We start from the raw sequence: 6,144 nt of genomic DNA on the forward strand, positions 1-6,144 counted from the left end.
GACAACGCTGATGGCCAGGACCAGAGAACTCTTTCCACTTCCATCCAGCTGGTGGGCTCGCCGCCTGATTGTGCGATGCTGGAAGAGGAGGCAGAGAAGGGGCGGCTCCATCTGCTCCTAATTCCCCCACCATTGGATTACTTAGTAGTAAGTGATGAGATCAGCAGGGATCAGCTTTCAGGATGGGGCACTGCTTCAGCAGCAGGCTCTTCCCATCTGGGCTGTCTCTCTCCTATGCAGGCGGTGGGGGTGACAAAGGTAATCTTTAAACACAAAGCAAAAAAAAAACTGCCCCCCTTAGGGCTCCGCTGAAAGGGAGAAATAAAGCAAAAGGAGCTGGAGAGGAGAGCTGCATGCGCCTTGGATGGCTGTACCAGCCCTGATCTGTGACATGCTGAAGAGAAGAGTACATTTCGGGGGAGGCAGATAGCTGTGCCTTCATTGCATCTGTGGATCATCCGGAATAAGAAATAACACAACTGGAGTCCACTGTGTCTGGATTAGGAGGATCAGTCCAGCAGTAACTTTATCTGGATCCCCAGGCTGCTGCTGCTGCTGCTGCTGGTAGCTGTACTATCTGCTGCCTGGGTACTGCTGGGAAGTTCTACTTTTCTGAGGATCCTTATATATATTTTATTCTTCCTGGGATTTGGGGTTTTAATGACACCTACTGGATCTGTTATTACTGAGAGGTAAGTGCTGTGTGTGATCACCCATATGGAGGGTTGCTGTACACCCCAGCTCCACCTTTACATGCTCTGCAGGCTTTTACATCCATCTACTGGAGTGTTATAATATCATGACCAGCATTGCTTTTATGAAGCTGCCTGCAGACACCAGTCTCTATGGGTTGTGATGTTCAAATTATGAAAATCAGACGACCTTTGTCTTCCAAACACTCATTGTGTGAGGTCAGCCAACATGAATGAAGTGTGTGCCAGTAGCAGGCTATGTGCTGCCTATAGTGGTACTCCAGATCGCAGTTTCTATAGGCTGAATGTTGGTTGTATGAGCACACGTCATTGGTTTCTATGCATCATGAAATAGACATTTGTGTTTATGTTTATCCCTTCTTGTGGCTGAGTATGCTGCTGATGCTTCCTTTGTTTGTGCTTGATTGCAGCATTGCCTTGCTTTGGCCACCCTTCTCGCTTGATGTTCTTGACATCCTTTTGTGCACGGCCAAATGTATATTGATTCTGTCCCAGGATGGCGAAATGCACTTTATGCTGAGCGGCCGAATAGTCCCAGCAAGTTTGGGATGTTTTATCTTATCTTTGCCCAACATGACTTCTTTGAGTTTATTCTCACTATGTCTAGAAATTTCTTAGCCGCTTGCATCTGGTTGATGACATTGTTAACCTCCGATGAAGTGAGGGCACACAGTAGGTGGCCTCATTCACGCTGTCTGTGAGATGCATGCATTTTATAGGACACTTCTAAACGCACAGAAATGCATGTGATCATTTTAAGTCCCCGTTCGCCCAGTTTGAAGCGCTTTGGCTGTCCTACGACAATGCACATAAAAAAAGGAATCCTATTATGAGGCCCCGTTTACACCTATGCATTACGCAGCAGTGCAACTTTTAAAAAGGTGCGGGTGCTTCTTCTGGTGCGTTTTTAGCCCAAAGATTTCAACATGTAACATGCATATTTGTGCGTTATAGCTCATGGCAAGAAGCCCCTACCAACCTATACTTTATTTCACTTTTATTGCCCAAAAATGCATATGATGCATTAAAAAAGGATGAAAATGAAGTTGCACAAGCGTTCGCGAAGACTAAACGGTACCATTGATACAGTACATTTACCTGCATTTAGGTGCATTGGAGAAGATAGAATTCTGTGCGTCCAGGAGCAGATTAGATACTCTGAACACATCTCAATACGTGTAAACGTCTGTACATTCAGGTAAAGGCCAGTACATATAGATGCAGGAGAACAATTTGCAGGAGGCTCGTGTGAATGTAGCCATCAGCCATTTCAGGCAAGTAGTTATTCTGCCAGGAGCAATACATAATGACAAGTGTGTGTCGGCCATTGAACCGGGATCTGCAATTACCCCTTAATACCGTACCTGCACTTGTCCTGCAACAAATTGGACGTTTGTGAGTGGATGGAGCGCCTTATGAAAGGCGGCTTTGGAACTAAAGTTGGCAACGTCTGGTTTAAGTCATACGTGTGGAATTCTGTGACAATTTTACTTCACAAGAGTTCAGCAGCTATAGAGTTCAGTCAGATAAACAAAGTGGTCTTGTGGTGCCTCGGTGGAGGCTGTGAGAAGTGGTTACATATAAAGTGGACATTTGTGCTGTGCTGCTACCATGACATTTGGATCAGGGGGATAATTGGAATCACCATGCTTCCCTTATTTCCCTTTTCTGATGAGGCCGATGACCATCATTTGGTAACTTTCCAGACATTAAACAGCACCATCTACTCCAATAAAATCATTTGTTTTATCCTGTCTTATCATAGGCCCAGTATATTATATGTTGTTGTCTGGCAATGTTAATTTATTCTCAATTTTATAATCGGATTTCCTGTGTAAACACAAGTTACACACAGACACAAATGATTGTTGTTCTCTCGATGATCCTTAATCCTGAACTCCATTGATACGCACCAGATGCAAATAACCTGTTTATTGTACAAATATGACACAGACCGTCGGAGTGGGTTTTATTTACTCCGAGGTATTGGATACGTTTTTCACCCTGACTAACTATTTTAGAATTCAGTTCTGCATAGTTATCAGTTTGAGATTATTCATACCATATACATTTCCAATTACTGGGCAAAATACAAAGTGCAAAACTAGTAGTATCAAAAAAGTCAGGAACTATTTAGATCAGGGCTGGAGAAATCCCAGGAGCCAGGTAGCCAATGCTCCTTAAAAATTGCAGCTGGCTTCTAACTTTTGAGGTGTTCTCTAGTAGTTGTCAATGGAGCTGGCTCCTAGAAAATCCTGCTGACTCCTGGATCGGACAGACTGGCTCCTGAATTCCATGTTGATTTGTCCACCCCTGATTTAGAGGAAGCCTGTGTTAGTGACCTGGAACAAGCATGAAGATCTAGAGTTCTGACTCTATTTTCTGCATGGTTGTTCTAGGTCATTAGCTCATGCAACTACAGTGGCATCAAAAGGGGGGTGCGGCCCGCACCCGGGTGACACCATTGGAGGGGTGACACCAAAATGAACGAATACTGCCGCGCGCGTGCGATGACGTCACGCGCATGCGCAGTGACGTCTCGGCAGGGTGACACTCGGTTACCGCTCCGGGTGTCACCCTGCCTCGGGACGCCCCTGTGCAACTAACATAATATTCGTGCCAGCCAACTGACATTTTCAGGAGGTCAGCAATAAACCTCCCTGGGTTTGCTCAGCATGGGTTTCTTTCAAAGCAGAACTCTAGAATAGGCACAGATTGTCTAATTACAATAGACGTGCATTCTTACTTGAACCTTGTGTAGTTCTTCCAGATCTGTGCAGTGTGAACATTTTGTCTCTGTTCAGGAACTTCCTGTAATACAGACCAATCTCTGCTGCTCTCTCTCTCCTTTGTGCAGGGTGACTGGTCTTGTTTCCGCCCCCCTCCTGAAGTTTTCGGTAGGCAGTCCACACAGCTCTGTTCTCTGCGCAGGCCATGTGCATCCCAGTGATGATATCACCACTTCTTATACCAGGTGATATCTGGTTTTGCAAAGGCCTTTGGTGCACACAAAGGCGGGTTTTTATCATTTGTGGTTATTAAGGAATGTATTTATGTGTCCAGAGTACACCTTTTAAGCTCTCTATGTTGGACACTAATAAGAAACTCAGTTGAACCACATACATGTAAAAAAAGAACACTAAACTACTACACATGGAAATATCCTATTTACAATTACATTTTAGGACCTGGTTCTGTAAAGAAGAATTCACAACAATGCAGTGGTAATCCGTTGTAAAAACTAATCTGCATCTTTCAGCATGGCCCAGGGACAGTAAAATCCATCCATGGGAGAATGTAGTTTGCATGGATCTGCAGGCAGCAGTGCATTCAGTTTTATTTTACATCCCACAAGGTTGCAGAGCACTGATGTGACCAGGGCCATAGAAAACCATGAGCAGCAAGTTTCAGTGCATTACTCTGACAACTCAAATGTAATCAAAACTGGAATGTGTGAATGGGCCCTATGGAAACATCATTCAGTATAATCATTCTCATTCACATTATCATTCTTGCCCTAGTCTTGGTTATTGGTACACAAAAATACCTTCAGTGCATTATATAAATATAAGTTAGGATTTATAAGTTAGGATTTATGAACAAACATCAAATGCATCTTTAGAGATTCCACTCTGTGCATCGTGTATGCTCTGATGTGGATTGATGGTTTCAGGGCAATTGCCCTTTTAGGTTTGGTGGAAGAAGGTTGGTATGCGTGTGTAGCACAGATTAATGCTGCAGCATATATTGACAGACTGAAGGTGTACAGTGGTATATGTTTGCATTAGTGTGCAGCGGTATACAGGTGAAACTCGAATAATTAGAATATCGTGCAAAGTTCATTTATTTCACTAATGCAACTTAAAAGGTGAAACTAATATATGAGATAGACTCATTACATGCAAAGCAAGATAATTCAAGCCGTGATTTGTCATAATTGTGATGATTATGGCTTACAGCTCATGAAAACCCCAAGAACCCCAAATCCACAACCTCAAAAAAGTAGATTATTACATGCAATCAATAAAACAAGGATTGTACATAGAACAATATCGGACCTCTGAAAAGTACAAGCATGCATATGTACTTGGTTTGGGCCCCTTTTGCAGCACTTACTGCAATTACTTTTGCACGATATTCTAATTATTCGAGTTTCACCTGTATGTTTGCATTTTCTAAAGCAGCTTTTCTCCACCTTTCTCATCCTTTAAAGTATGCAAAATATCAAGTAACCCCAGTCTAAAATATAAAAAGCCATGCATGACCCCCCCACCCCCAATTCACACTACACCCTTATCCTAGATGGAGGTCTGGTATGAATTTCAAGGGGACAGGTCGGGATGGCAGCCTGCCTGCACCATGAAAACGCATGAGGCTGTGTGAAAATTTTCCGAAACCCCTGACGAAGCCAGGCGGACCCCCGGTTGATGAAGGCTGTGTCAGTGTGCTTAACAAGCTGTATGCATCTGGAGAGGAACAACGGTGAGAATTCCAGGGGGCAGTTGGAACACACGTTCTTGGTACTGTGACACATCATGGTCACAATAAACCTGTGATATACAATTTTTTGCAATTACATTTAATTGCTAAATATTTTGTTGGAAGGAAATATATGGTGATTTCTCTTATTTGGAACCCTTTGTATATTTATTGATGTGGCTAAATGTACACCATGGCTCCCACGGTACACAATGTGATCTGCCTTTCCTCACTGTTTGTACTGCACATTATTGTAATGAAGAGTAAAGCTGAAGGGTTACTCAGCAGAAGTAATTGGATAGAGTGCATTCTATATAGTAAGCTAGAGTCTGCAATCGCTTCCATATACTCCATTTCCTTGTGCTTGTGGAGCACATGCAGCACATGCTCTGCCTTGCAGTATAATGCAGTACTATGCTCTTCACAGAGCGGTGACTCTTCTTAATTGTCAATTCACTTTAACTTGGCAGCTTTGTTAATGGCTCTACAGCTTGCCAGGATGGTTAGAATATATTTCAGGGGTTTTACATAGTAGAGAATACAGCAGGAATGTACAATAGACCGGTTACCACAGATGACCCCGTCGAGGTTTCCTAAATAGCATCGCTGGGTTGTGAAGCTTTTATGTGTCTTTATCTCTAATCGTGCAGATGGGCCATTTTAGGCAGCGTTAAGCTCACATGGAAAACCACATAGCTGCAAATACAAAATGCTATATTCTATTTTAGGCTGTAGATCTAGTCCAGCCTTTCTCAACCAGGGTGCCTCCTGGCTTCCTCAGGGGTGCCTCATAATTATTGCACAGCATCATGCCTTTCCATGGTGAAGGTAGGCTTTTGTTGTTAAGGGTTCTCCTTATGTGAAAGGGGGGCTCTGATGTAAAGGTGGGACTCTGATGTTAAGGGAGGCTTCTGATGTGAAGATGGCTCCTGATATGAAAGAAAGGGGAAAT

At 43.3% G+C, this 6,144-nt stretch overlaps 1 protein-coding gene across 1 annotated transcript in view; it reads left to right on the forward strand.

Moving 5' to 3' along the window:
- Positions 1-287: 287 nt before the first annotated feature.
- The window catches only part of SPSB4 (splA/ryanodine receptor domain and SOCS box containing 4), a 149,615-nt gene continuing 143,758 nt past the window's right edge, over positions 288-6,144 (forward strand). The window contains exon 1 of the mRNA XM_018556057.1: positions 288-692. The gene's annotated coding sequence lies outside the window, so the exon portion shown is untranslated. The remainder of the gene's footprint in view (positions 693-6,144) is intronic.

Source organism: Nanorana parkeri, unplaced genomic scaffold, assembly GCF_000935625.1.
Source record: "Nanorana parkeri isolate BGI_ZX_2015 unplaced genomic scaffold, ASM93562v1 scaffold223, whole genome shotgun sequence".
NCBI classification, from domain to species: Eukaryota; Metazoa; Chordata; class Amphibia; order Anura; family Dicroglossidae; genus Nanorana; species Nanorana parkeri.